The following is a 15229-nucleotide window of genomic DNA, read 5'->3' on the forward strand; positions in this document are numbered from 1 at the left end:
TTATGTGAGGTTTTGAGTGTAAGAACATCTGTGGCAGTAAGAGAAACTGGGCAGCTGAGGAGTGGAGTTGTATTCAAAGAGGATATATAGCAGAGACTTGGGAAACTACGGTGCCATTGTTAGTGGGGTAAAAGTCCACTTTTTTATTTTTATATTTTTGAAACAACACATTCGCTTCTGTATTTGACATGCTTTATGTGTGTCCCTTAGAAAATATCTCTATCTGGTTCCTGACAGAATGTGCTTCTTAGGTTCATCAATCTTATCTAGTTTTTGTGGCATATGTATATATATATATATATATATATATATATATATATATATATATATATATATATATATATATTCTTTTGGTGGTTCCTACAGCTATGAGATTAGATGGAATTTTAACATGGATTCTGAGCAGCTTCATCAAGAATGTAGAATTCACAAATCGCAATGCCAAATAGACTTGCTCCTGTTCTTATGAGCCTATTAAAGTTGAGGTTTCAGTGGACCTCAAGTTCTTCCCTCCCTGCCAATCCTCCTGTATGTTATCTTTGGCCTGAAGAAAGAATCATTTTAAAACGTACAAAACCCTGAAATCTCACCCTTGGAACACAAGAAGGTAGATATTACAGAAATGAAATCTAATGGGACTACAGAACCACACCCAATAGTCCATGATGTCCTTTGATTTACTCAGGCAGTTATTTTTTTTGCATAAAATAAAAATTGGGGAGTTTATTATTTTAAGTAGGTAGATTTACACCGTTAAATTCACTTCATATCTAGGACACCTTTGTTGCCAAAATCATTGCAAAAAAACTAGAATTAAAAAACAGAATATGGGGTTGGGGATTTAGCTCAGTGGTAGAGCGCTTGCCTAGCAAGCGCAAGGCCCTGGGTTTGGTCCCCAGCTCCGAAAAACAAAAAACAGAATATTTAGTACACATACAGGAATATCTAAAATGCCCCCTATCAAGGAATGAACAATTAGAGAATGAATACAAAATTCACTCAATTAAATGTCAGTAGAGAAAAAATGGCCTTTGTGAAACAGGAAAAACCTAGGAAATTGAACGGTCACAGGAATGGACCCGTGAAAGAGTTATTATCCAGAAGAATCTCCTACAACCCATGTTCCTAGATCTTTTCTACCCAATACAAGCCCCTTACTGACTTTCTCCATTCAGAGCCTGTAACCACTGATGAAGCAAAGAGAAGTTTCCAACTGTAGAGAGATGTAGTACATAAATGTCACCACTGCGTAACAGGAGACACTCCTGGAAAAGGCACACTTGAATCTGTCAATGTAAGAAAAGATATTTAGAGGTAACAGGCCATGACAGTTCTTAGTGACATCATCATTTGGCCCTCTCTGAAAAATTTCTTGTACCCTGGAGAGCACTAGCTTTTGGATGTCACAAGGAACTGAATCACAGATATTCCTGCAGTAGCTCTAGGGATTACTAAATGGCCTCTATTTCAGTGCAAAAAGCTATTTGGGAGCGAGAACAAAGGGGATGTACATAACAGAGATGGGGAGAAGGAAGGTGGCCTTCTGTTTTAGTTTAAAAAAATGAAGAAATATGTGGTCAAGAAACATGGGACAGCACAGTGAGTGCTGTGTAGGGCTTGTGAGGTTTCACTGAACACATAGCTTTGATCTGAGTCTTCCACATATGGGATGCAGGAAGTGGGAGCCTCTCAGTAGCATCTGGATTTCCTTGCTTGTTATGGTTCCTGGAAGTCAGAGATTTTTTTATCATTAATTTCATTATTCCAAAAGCCAGGTGTTGGGACAGGAAGTTTTTTTTTTTTTTTCTGAGAGCTCATGGCTTTTATTTTTTCCCCCAGAAAGAAAATGTCCTAAGGAGGAAGGGAAAGACAAGTGTTGTATCCTCAGCTCATACTAAACTCCTCCATGCTTTGGATTCCTATAGTGCAGTTTCTGTCTGACACTGATATCTGGGAGAGAGAAGTGCTTCTAGTTGAGACTTCATCATCTCAGTCTTTCCACTAGTGTTATGCTGACTACCATTCCCTCACAATGTCCCTCTAGATTTCTGAATCAATATGTCTGATTACCTTGCAGTTTTATTTACTTTTATTTTTTTCATTATTTTTTTTAATCTTAAACTAATTTTAATGCTTTTTGGATATTTCTATATCTACATTTTAAATGTTATTTCCTTTCCAACTTTCCTCTTCATAAGAGACCTAAATGTACCCCTTCCTATACATTTAAACCCCTCTTACTGCCCCTTGACATTTCCTTGAACTGGGAGTCACACCTAGGAAGGAACAAGGGGCCTCTCCTTTTTTTAACATTCATTTCTTTATTCCAAAAGTCGGGTGTTGGGAAGAGTACAGTTGTTTTTCTGAGAGCTCATGGCTTTCATTCTTTTTGCCCAGGAGAAAAAGTTCCTAAGGAAGGAGGGATGACATGTATGTGTCCTCAGTTCAGTGTAAACTCCTTCTTGCTTTGGATTCGTATACTGGACTTTGTTTCTGACACTGACATCTGGGACAGAGATGTGCAGCGATTTGAGACTTCATCATCTCAGTCTTTCCATTAGTATTACTCTGATTACCATTCCCTTAGAGGTACCCTTTAGATTTCTGCGTCAATATGTATGATTCATTGACAGTTTTCTTTTCTTTTCTTCTACTTCTTTTTTTTTTTTCCTTTGGAGCTGGGGACCGAACCCAGGGCCTTGCGATCGCTAGGCAAGCGCTCTACCGCTGAGCTAAATCCCCAACCCCTTTTTTCTTTTACTTCTATCTTTTGTTTTTTTTTTTTTTTTTTAGCAATTTTATTGATTTTTAATTGGATACTTCTATACTTACATTATAAATGTAATTTCCTTTCCCAGTTTCCTGTCCATAAGAGCCCTAAACTGTCCACCTCCCCTTTTTCTATAACTCCGCTTACTGCCTCTTAACATTCCGTTGAACTGGGAATCAAACCTAGGGAGGACTTAGGGCCTCTTCTTCCATTGGTGCTCACCAAGGCCATCTTCTGCTACATATGCAGTTGGAGCCATTGGTCTGTCCATGTGCAGTCTTTGAATATTGATTTAGTACCAAAAAGGTTTCGTTCATTGGCATTGTTCTTATGGGGATTAAAGCCCCATTCAGCTCTTGTAATCCTTTCTCAACATTTACCAACAAGAAGTCCATTTTCAGTTCATAGGTTTCCCACTGTATCATTTACTTCTGTATTTCACATACTCTAGGTGTGTCTCTCAGGAAAGTCTATATCCGGTTCCTGGCAGAATTCACTTCTTAGCTTCATCAATTTTATATCGTTTTGGTGGCAGATGTATATATACTTATACTTTTGGTGGCTCCTACAGCTAGGTAGTTAGGTAGAATGTTAACAGAATCTGCCCAACTAGGTCAAGAATGTAGAATTCACAAATGACAATGTCAAATAGACTCCCTCCAGTATTATGAACATATTCAATTTCAGGTTTGACTAGTAATCATGCCATTCTTATCCGTGCCTATCCTCCAGTATCTAAGGTTTCTACTAAAGAAAGAACAATGGTAAAACATCCAAATCCCTCAAGTCTGGCTATGGGAACGCAGGAAGATAGGTAATGCAGAATTTATATCAAATGGGACTAGAGAACCAAATTCTATAGTCCATGTTGCCCTTTGCTTTGCTGATGTATGGTAATTTTTAGATACAATAAGCATTTAGGAGTTTATTAATTGAAGTGAGTACACAGTATTCACAACATTATGGTCACTCTATAGCTGGGCACACTTTGTTGCCAAAATCATTGCAGAAAATGGAATTGGAAAACAGAATTTTTGAGTACACATTCAGGAATATTTATGAAGTCCCCTGTCAAGGAAAGTAAAATACAATATTCATTTAATTAAAGGTCTGTAGGGAAAATACTGGCCTTTGTGACACATGGATAACCAAGAAAATTGAACTTTATCTCACAGGAATGAACCTGGGAATAAAAATATTATCTAGAAGAATCTCCTACACTAGATGTTCCTAAATATTTTCTACCCATGACAAGCCCCTGACTAATGCAACAAGCCCCAGCATGTAACCACTAATAAAGCAAAGAGAAGTCTCTAGCTTTAGAGAGATGGAGTATGTAAAGGTTTCCACTGTGTCAGAGGAGACATACAGTGGAATCAGTACCATCGAACCTGGTCAATGTAAGGAAAGCTGTTTAACAGGTAAGCATTGGCACTTCTCAATGACATATTCATTAGGCCCTCCCTGAAACATCTCTTGTAACCTGGAAAGCTCTAGGTTCTGTGATGTCACAAGTGTTGTCATGACTGCAACTCCCTGTCAGATATCCCTTCAGTACCTCTAGTGTTTACTAATTCAACTCTAATTCAGAGTAAACAGCCATTTGGGACTGAAAACAAAGAGGATGAAGAGATCAGAGATGGGGAGAAGGAAGCCTTCTTTCTTGGTATAAAAAAAAGGAAGATATACATGGTCCTTGGGAAAGCTCATTGAGTTCTTGGTACAGATTGAGTGGGAATGCAGAAGAGATAGACTTGATGTGAGCCTTCCATAAATGGGTAACAGATGCTGGGAGCCTCCAAAATCATCTGGATTTCCCTTTTATTATGGTTGTTGGAAGTCAGAGAATTTATACCATTCATTTCTTTATTTCAAAAGACAAGTGTTGGGAAGGACACGGTTGTTTTCCTGAGAGCTCATAGCCTTTATTCTTTTTGACAAAAAGAATGTGTCCTAAGGAAAAAGGGATGGACAATTATTGTGTGCTCAGCTCAGAGTAAACTCCACCATGCTTTGGATACCTATGCTGCTATTTGTGTCTGACACTGATATCTGGGAGCGAGAAGAGCTTCTGTTTGAGGCTTCATCCTGTCACTCTTTCCACTAGTATTACTCTGAATACCACTTTATATTTCCGAGTCAATAGATGTGATTCGTTGTCAGTTTTCTTTTATATTTTTCATTTTTTTCACTCTTTAGCAAATTTTTTTGTTTTTTTGTAACTGGATGTTTCTATATTTAAATTTAACATATTATTTCCTTTCCCAGATTCCTGCCCATAAGGTCCAAACCAGTTCCCTTCCCCTTCTTCTCTAACCCCCTTTTCTGCCAATTGATATTCCCTTGAACTTCGAGACAAACCTAGGGAGGACAAAGGGCTTCTACTCCCATAGTGCCCAACAAAGATGGGGAGAAGGAACACGGCCTTCTGCCTAGGTATAAAATTAAGGGAGAAATATGTGGTCCTTGGAATGCTAAGTGAGTACTTCATATGGGTTGAGTGGAGTAACTTAAGAGATAGCCTTGATCTGAGTCTTTCCCATATGGGAATCAGGAGCTGAGAGCCTCTCAGAAGAATCTGGACTTCCTTGTTCTTATGGTTCCTGGAAGTCAGAGAGTTTATAACTTTCATTTCTTTCTTCCAAATGCCAAGTGTTGGGAAGGGCACAATTGTTTTCCTGCAAGCTAATGGCCTTTATTCTTTTTGTCCAAAAGAAAAAGGTCCTACGGAATAAGGGAAAGACAAGTATTGTGTCCCTAGCTTAGAGGAAATTCCTCCATGCCTTGGATTTCAATAGTGCAGTTTGTATCTGACTCTGATGTTTGGGAGAGAGAAGTGCTTCTAGTTGAGATTTCATCATCTCTGTCTTCCCACTAGTATTACTTTGAATTAGATTCCCAAGTCAATAGGTGTGATTAGTTGACTGTTTTCATATCTTTATATCTTTCCTTTATTTATTTTTTAGCAAATTTTAGTGCTTTTATTTAAACTTGATGTTTCTATATTTACGTGTAAAATATTATTTTCTTTCTAATTTTCCTTCCTATAAGATCTCTACCTATTCACTACCCCTGCTTTAACCACACTTTCTGCCACTTGACAATCCCTAGAACTAGAAGACAATCCTAGGTTGGATCAAGGGCTTCTCCTTCCTTTTGGGTCCATCAAGGCCATCCTCTGCTACATATCCATTTAGAGCATTTGGTCTGTCCATGTAAAGTGTTTGAATATTGGTCTAGTACCAGGAAATTCTGGTTCATTGGCAATAAGAACAATAAAGTTGCTCTTATGGTGTTGAAAGCACCTTCAACTCTTGTAATCCTTTCTCAAAATCTACCAACAAGAGTTCGGTTTTCAGTTTACTGAATTGCAACTAGCATTCACTTCTATATTTGACATGGTCTAGCTGTGTCTCTCAGGATGAATCTACATCCGGTTCCTGGTATAATGCACTTCTTAGCTTCATCAATCTCATCTAGTTTTGGTGGCTGATATCTATATCTTTATCTATATCTATCTCTATCTCTATATCTATATCTGTAACTATCTATCTATATCTATCTCTATCTCTATCTCTATCTCTATCTCTATCTCTATCTCTGTCTCTGTCTCTGTCTCTATCTCTATCTATCTCTATCATCTATATCTATATCTATATCTATCTATCTCTATCTCTATCTCTATCTCTATATCTATATCTATATCTACATTACATCTACACCTACATCTACATCTACATCTACATACATATACATACATACATATATATATATATATATATATATATATATATATATATATATATATATATATATACACACACACACACACACACACACACACACACACACACACACACACACACACTTTTGGTGACTCCTAAGTATGAAGTTAGATGTAATTTTAACATGGATTCGGGGGAACTAGGTCAAGAAGGTAGAATCCACAAATGGCATTGCAAAATAGACTCTTTCCTGTTCTTATGAACCTATTTAAGTTGAGGTTTCACTGGTTCAGAAGCCATTCTTCTTTCTCCCCATCCTCCTCTATCTTATGTTGGGCCTTAAGAAAGAAACATGGTAAAACATCCTAAGCCCTTAAATCTTGGCCTGAGACACTGGAATGTGGATATTGAAGCTGATATCAAAGTGACTAGAGAAGAGAATTCTATGCTCCATGTAGTCCTCTTCTTTACTGATATCTGGAAATTTTGGATAAAATAGGATTTCGGAGTTTATCATTTGATGTCGGTACACCATATTTACACTGTTATACTCAGTATATAGCTGTGCACCTTACTTGAGAAATCATTGCAAAAAATGGAAGTGGAAATCAGAATTTTTGAGTACACATTCAGGAACTTTTATAAAATCACCTATCAAGGAATATACAGTAAGAAGTGAAATACAATATTCATTCAACTAAAGGTCTGTAGGGAAAATACTGGCCTTTGGGAGACAGAGAAATCCTAGAATTTGAACTGTATTTCACAGTAATGAACCTTGGAATAAAATGTTTTCTAGAAGAATCTCCTACACTCCATGTTCCTAAATCTTTTTTACCGATGCCAAGTCCCTGAACAAATTTCACCATTCAGAGCATGTAACCACTAATGAAGCAAAGAGAAGTTTGTAGCTTTAGAGAGATGGAGTTTGTAAAGGTTTCCACTGTGTCACAGGAAACACTCCTGGAAAGGGCACCCTTGTATCTGGTTCATGTAAGGAAAGTTGTTTAGCAGGTAGGCTATGGCAGGTGTCGTGAAATCATCATTAGGCCCTCCTTGAAAAATCTATTTCTTTTTTTTCTCGGAGCTGGGGACCGAACCCAGGGCCTTGCGCTTCCTGAAAAATCTATTTCTAACCTGAAGAGTCATAGCCTCTTCTGTGATGTCACAAGTGTTGTCGTGTCTGCAAATGCCTCTCAGATATTCCTTCAGGACTTCTAGGGTTAAATAATTGGCCTGTAATTCAGAGTAAACAGCCATTTGACAGGGATAACAAAGAGTTTGGAAAGATCCGAGAACGGGAGAAGGAAGTTGGTCTTCTGTCTTGATATTAAAAAAAAAGGAAGAAATACATCGTCCTTGGGAAAGGTCTGTGAGTCCTTGGTACAGATTGAGTGGGATTGCTGAAGACATAACCTTGATCTGAGCCTTCCACATATAGGAATCTAGAGCTGCGAGCCTCTCAGAAACATCTGGACTTCTCAGTTCTTATGGCTCCTGGAAGTCAGAGATTTTATATCATTTATTTCTTTATTCCAAAAGTCAAGTGTTTGGAAGGTCACTGAGAGCTCATGGCATTCATTCTTTTTGTCAATTATAAAAAGGTCCTAAATAAGAAAGGAAAGATAAGTATTGTGTCCTCTGCTCAGAGTGAACTCCTCCGTGCTTTGGATACCAATAGTGCAGTTTGTGTCTTACACTAATATCTGGGAGAGAAGTGCTTCTAGTTGAGACTTCATCTCAGTCCTTCCACTAGTATTTCCACTGACTAACACTTTAGATTTCTGAGTCAAATGGTGAGATAAGCTTGCAGTTTTCCTTTCTTTTATTTCTTTCATTTTTATTTGTTCATTTATTTACTTATTTATTTATTTATTTATTTTTATTTTTTGCAAATCTCTCAAATCTCATCCTGGGTGACGATGTAGATTAGACACATTGGATGAAATCAAGAATTGAAAAACTCTCCTGGGGAAGAAAGTGATAAGGAAATCACATTTATGTATCATAAATGCAGTGCCAAGAGCAACATTCAGACTAGTCTGGGGGGGTGCTGCCTTCATCAGAGACCTCACACTTTAGTGGAGTATGATTCAGTAATCAACGGGGAAGGGAAAACTATGGTTGATATTGTTCTAGTAGATCTCATAATATTAAAAAGTGTTTCTTCCAGATCATTGAATGATTATTGTAAAAAAACTCCCGGAATGAACTTATGAGACCCACCATCAGCCTGTGAAATAATGTGTGAGAGAAGAAATCTGTGTCTCTCCAGGGACAAACTGTTGCTTTCAAACGAACAGTAAAGTGTCCATTCTATGAATGTTACATAGATATACACACATTATAGCAGGATGGATACAGAGTTTCTTCAGGTCCATGAATGAGGTATTCAGCAGTTGACGTGGCTCAGCAATTAAGGTAATTTTTGCCAACTCTTGAGACCTGAGCTCCTTCACTAGGAACCTCATGATTGAAGGAAAGAACAAACCTCAGTCAACTTGTCTCAGATTTTTATGTAGTTCGGGTTTCCAGGTCTTGATCCTCAGAAGGAAGGACATCTTGTTTTCCAATTCTTGTTTATCCTATAATCCTTCTCTCTGATGCACTCATGCAAATAAATTACTGTGCATTTCATTGATAGGTTACTATTCCTATTTTAATTCTGTTGCCAAGAGCTATAGAAAATAAGAAGCACTGTATCAAAGCATCTCGTGAAAATCAGACTAAAAGAATGTGGCCATTGGAAATTTGTAACTGAGCTGAAACTCTTACTTGAGACAAACTGCTGTACAAGGTCTTCTCTAGATACCTGGTGTAGTAGTTGGTTTTCCAAAACAGATACTAAAGGATGAATCCCTCTGTACAGAGGAATCAGATTAGTCACAATTATCACAGACTATGGACCACATAATTTAACAATGGCTGACTGTTTGTAAAGTCCTAGAATCTATTAGTTTATAAGTCCAAAAGGCTAGATGTCTCATCTGGTCATTGGTATATGGATAAATCTTCAGTATGCAGGTTCTAATGTCTGTAAGGGTTTGGTAGCATTGTGAGTGCAAACATGAAAAAGTAAAAATTCTTTCTTCCATGTTTTCTATGTGGATTCAAATAGAATGCATGGTTAAGAATACATTGGGATTGCCATGCTCAAACAGACCAGTATCTTCAACTGAACATTCTTTTCTGGGAAGCTGCAACCTGTAAGCATGGCTCAGGTGTAGGTGAACTGCAAGATCTAGTCTGGGAAGGCAGTCCTGTTCATCAATCCCACCAGCCCCTATTACAGAAATACCCAAGACTTCCTCAATCAACTCCTTTTCATAAATAGTCTTCTGGGATTTGAAGACATTACAGCCACTAACAACACAGATGTGTCAAGATTACTTACAACAGCTCACTGGAGTGAGAAAAGTTCCTTGGGCCTTTATAGGTAGAGAAAGACTGCATAGGCAGATACAGTGATCTAATCTCCCTCCAAAGGAATGAGGAGATGATGATGTGGCTGAAGCAAATTGCAGCTCTGCAGTTATAAAAGGGGTGGCAGTAAAAGCCCATGGCGACAGCAGACATTCAGACATGCTGAAGCCATGCTGAGAGATGATGTTCATCACAGATGATGTCATTATTTTCTTATGATTGGGATATTCAAGAAATTGGCTTTTATTCTATTCCTCAGTGCAAAAAATCGGTTTCTGTTTGCCTCAAAACATTAGGTAGGGAAACTTAAGGTACAACAGATGTTTGATTATCCAGCCTTCTTGTGCTGACATGTCTGTACCTCTAAGTCCATGTTTCACAATCCAGTGCGTTTAAATCTCCAGGGAATCAGTTACTGTTTCTCTACACATGCTGGTCTGCTGAAGTCATTTTACAGATGTCCACTTCCTAGTAATTATTAAAGCAATGAATATTGTGAAGTTGTTTATGATCTACACACAGGCCTTTCATGCCCCAAGCATGTACAATCCCACTTCTGCATTTGCAGCTCTCAGCAAGTGTTCTCAACCTATCCATCCAAGAACCCAGAGAAGTCCACACTTGTCTGAGGATGCTGATTGAAAAACAGTTGAATAGTTTAGCATAGTTGTTCTTCACTGTACACATATTAAGACAGACAGCAGAGCATATGATGCATTCAGCTGTTTGTAGTGTTTAATTGACAATAAAGTCCCAAACAGTTGTGAGTTGATTCTGTCAGAGTACCAGCAAAGTCAAATATGAAATGCAAAATTTCAGAACTCACCTTCCAATGCTGTTTGTGAAAGAAGTTGTTTGCAAAACACTGTCCTAATAATTTTATTCCATTCTAACTTTGATATTTTGCTTTGATGTCTTGAAGTGACATTTAATTATCACTGAAATGCAGGTCCCCTCTATGGTCTCCAGTGAGAAGGATTCATTCCTCAAAAGGATGTATCTGCAGATGCCTGAAAAAATAAATATAAAGAATAGATCTTGATTAAGTTTTAGGTTAAAGATGCAACATCCTACTCCAAAGATCCATATAAGAAGTACATTTGACATTGACCTTATATTATGTAGAAATTTTTCACATATTCCCTCTATCGTTGTGGTTTAAATGATCTCAGATGAATAGTTGACAACCAAGAATAGCCTTTAGAATCATTTTACCTTCTTCACTAATAGTTTTGAGCAAATGGAACACTAAAAGATGACAAAGAAGAAATGGTTATAATCAAAAGATACATGTGGGTCACCTTTAACTCTCATGGTCAAGGTGACTTTGGACATGCTCATTATGGTCATGGATTGGTCTCATAAGACTCTGCAGAAGGTTGTTTCTACTCCCTCAGTGTAAGCTCCAGGAAGACCAAGCTACCAGAGTTGATCAGGTTCCCTTAGAATGCACTTGAAAGCCACATACGCTGAGAAACTTTTGATGTGCTTTAGCTCCATTGTCATGTTTTTTTAAGCCTCTAACAAAAAGCAAGGTGTCCTTTTTACTCTCTTCTCATCACTTCTAAATCTGCCCTAGCTCAATTGCGCAGTTGACATAAGCATAGCTCAGCACCCCAAATATGCTCTCATCTTACTGTGTTTCTAATATTCTGGCTGCTACACCAATGGTCACTCCATACTAGATCACACTCGACTGGTAGCTCTTACTCCATCTGAAGTATTAAATCCTTTCTCCACCCTTGTGTCTACTAGCCTGCCTCCAGGAATACTATATATCCACAGAACTGGTTGTCCAAGAGCATCTTTATTGAACTATACAGACTCAGTTTGGAAACAGGACCTTCAGTGTTCGCAGGAAGATTTCCGATCTAAGAATTAAAACGAGACCATACAAGACTCAATCCATGTTCTGGTTTTGGGAGGGAGATAGGGCAGTTAGAATTTCAAAGTTTAAATTCAAATAATTATATATATATATATGTATATATATATATATGTATATATATATATATATATATATATATATATATAGTATTAATTCTGTCAGGATAAAAGGATCAAAAAGAGTGAAAATGGGTAACATTAATGGCAAAAGAAAAAAACCCTAGTACTGCAAACAATGTGGACGTGTTAGAACGACTGGGCTCTTTCCAGCCATCTGAATTTGTACTAGAAATTCTTTTGACCACTTCTTGATCTCTGCATGTAGAAAAGAACAAAAAGAAAACAAAACAAAATAGAAAATCACCAAAATGAAACAAAAAGCAAAAGCAAAAGTGAATCAACCACATTCCTAAAAGAAGAGCACCGAGTGAAGATTGCTTGTGGTCCCTATTTTTAACTAAAACCACAAGCCACGTATTGCTTTCAATGCAAAAATTATTCATTATTTTATTTGAAATTTCTCTGTGGGTCAAAGAAACAAGGTTTATATGCTGCAACAACAGGAAACAGAATCAAATCACACTGTAGAGTTCACCACTGATATTACTATGGTGACTGTGGGCATTGCGGAGAATACTGGTGTTTGACAATGGGTCTTGTGGTTTTCTATATGCTGGTAATATCTATGACTCTGAAAGGAGTTAGAGTCATCACCAAATCATCACTAAATGAACTCCTCCTTTTCTTTGGAGCACAAGATATGGCAAACAGTTGACAGACTATGATTTGTATTTTGGACCTAGGCTCTGTAGTAAAGCTAAGGCTTCTGATGTAAAATCCTCCACCAAAACACTGGGTTTTCAATGGTGCTGCCAGCCAAAAACCATGTCCTGATTCTACCCTTCAATCTCCAGAAGAGGTTTCAAAATGTCAAATTTAACAATATTTTATTTGTGGCTCTGTCTTGTTGTCACATTTTATTTTAAATAAAGTGTGATTTCTGGCCTAATTCCTTCTAATTTTTTCCTCACATAGAACTTCACTTTTGACCTCAAATTCAATTCCTTTTATCTTTCCTTGGCTAAGTTTTCGACTTTCCTTTTATGGCTTTCTGTGATTGCTTATTTTGGCTGTCTAAATGATGCATTATTGAGCAACTGACTCGATCATAATGGTTTACGGGCATCAGTATTTTGCATTTTCTTGATGGCTAGTTGATGTATGGGGAGGAGTCAGAGTAGTGGGTAGGTTCCTAGACCAGGTGTTCTTGGCTCAGGCCTTCTAGGAGTAGAACTTACGACTTGAAGGCTCTGGATTCCTAAAGAAGACACCCAGTTTCAGGAATATCTAATGAATTTTTGGCAGAGAGCCAGGAATTGTCAAGCATGCAGCTGGTCTCCTCTGAGCTCCTTAATTTCATTCTGAATGAGGAAAAATACCAATAAGAGCCATAGGGATAAAAGCTTTGACTATCACGGTAGAGTACAGAATTTTATCTCCAGAGAATTCCTGTACATGCCATTGGAATTTTGTGACAAGAATGGAGAAAGAGCTACTGCCCTGGACATGCATCAAGGTCTGTGACTCTTTGTCTTGAACATACATGATTAAGGCTTGGTGTCCTAAAAACTATGGACTCCAGGACTTACCTGCATCCCATCAGATATGAACTGAAAATGTCCTCCATTTCTTCATGTCTTGGCCAGATTTTGTTGCTAAGGGCCAGGGGGACTGCAGAAGGGTGTCAGGCATATGTCTCACAATCATGGTTGGGAGAAAGAAAATAGCTAATAGGTCCAGCTTGAAGAGAGCTTTCCTCCTCTTTCAGTGCTACCAAGCATCTATAGATTTCCCCTTTCGTCAAGCTTCATTGTGTGTCTCAGCATTTTCTCTCAACTGTCTTGGCCATTAATATGCATATTCCCTGTTATTTATCTACAGGGTATGCTGGGAAGGCATCATTCCAACCTTCTACCATCAGTGAGCAAGTTGGAGAAATTGACAAATGAGCTCCAGAAGATGACCTGTGAGTTGGGTAAACTCCCAGGAGTGCTGACCCATTGCACCAACAGCATTTGGACAAAAGATAGCCATTATGCCCACTTCCTTGTTGACTGTCCTGACCCCTCTGTTTTAACCTCAGTTTTCTCACACCACAGAAAAAACGCAACTCTAATGTCCTCATGTACAAACTAATTTTCTTATGTGCCTCTCAGAGGCAGGATATGAAGAAAGGATAGAAGTGTGATAAGAAGCTATTTAATTTCTCAGAAAAGCAGAATCTGTGTTTGAATAACAGGCTTGGTGTATGGCAAGTAATGTGTGAGCTCTCATCAGGGATTTTGATAGACAGAGAATGCATTTCCTGTCCTCAGAGGAATACTAAAAGCTGGTCAGCTACAGAAGCACAGTAACTCAAACTTAGATAAGTAAACATTTATTTATTTACTTTAAAGATTTATTTGATTTGATTTGTAAGATTATTCTGTAACTGTCAAGCACAACAGAAGTGGGCTTCAGATGCCATTATACATGGTTGTATTACACGATATTTTTTCTGGGAATTAAACTCATGACCTATGGAAAAGCAGTCAGTGCTCTTTTTTTCTTCTTTTTTTTTTCGGAGCTGGGGACCGAACCCAGGGCCTTGCGTTTACTAGGCAAGCGCTCTACCGCTGACCTAAATCCCCAACCCAGCAGTCAGTGCTCTTAAATGATGAGTCATCTTACCAGCCTAAATTACTGTTGGTAGTGATGGTGATTTTATTGATGATGATGATGTTATTGATGATGATGGCGATGATGATGATGATGATGATTATTATACTTATTATTATTATACTGAAACTCTAAATGGATCAAGACTTAACCTCCTCCAATGCTCTTCCCTCTCTCCTGTCTCAAGAAGAACCTACAATAAGGAAGACACCATCAGAGCTGCCTATCCTTCCCAACACTAAATAAAGGAAATATTTTCTTTGACTTGGTTATGGAGATTTAATTGTTGACTGGGCTCATAACTTCAGACCTGAAGCCAGGTAGACTACGGAAGTGGGAGCTCCTATTGGAGGAATTTGCTTATCTTGGAGTAACTGGGAAATAGTGGGCAAGCATAAGATGTTGGTCCACCTCCTTATCCCTTGTTGAGAATGAAGTCTCCTGGGAACTGGTTAAGCAGGGTAAGCAGGCAAAGGTAAAAGTCAATCCATTAGGTATACAGGGGGAGCATTTCATTGACTAAGCTGAATGTATCTCCTGTCCACTATGTTCTAATCCCATGCAAGGAAAGTTTTGTTGATTTTGTCTATCCTGTGGCCCAGCAAGTGTTTTTCACATTCTGTGTGCAGTTTCTTCACTGATATGAATCTTGTGAGAATGGAGGAAGTCAAGGAAAGACACAGAAAACAACATTCTACATTCTAGA

The 15229-nt window shown here is 38.1% G+C and overlaps 1 long non-coding RNA gene across 1 annotated transcript; it reads left to right on the plus strand.

Annotated features, from left to right (window-relative positions):
* Window positions 1-4297: 4297 nt before the first annotated feature.
* Window positions 4298-14785, plus strand: LOC134484493 (uncharacterized). Its single transcript, XR_010061962.1, has 3 exons — window positions 4298-4436; window positions 13747-13831; window positions 14714-14785. It is a non-coding gene; the product is annotated as an uncharacterized LOC134484493 (long non-coding RNA).
* The last annotated feature ends 444 nt before the right edge of the window (window positions 14786-15229 follow it).

Source organism: Rattus norvegicus, chromosome Y (genome assembly GCF_036323735.1).
Source record: "Rattus norvegicus strain BN/NHsdMcwi chromosome Y, GRCr8, whole genome shotgun sequence".
Classification (NCBI taxonomy): Eukaryota; Metazoa; Chordata; class Mammalia; order Rodentia; family Muridae; genus Rattus; species Rattus norvegicus.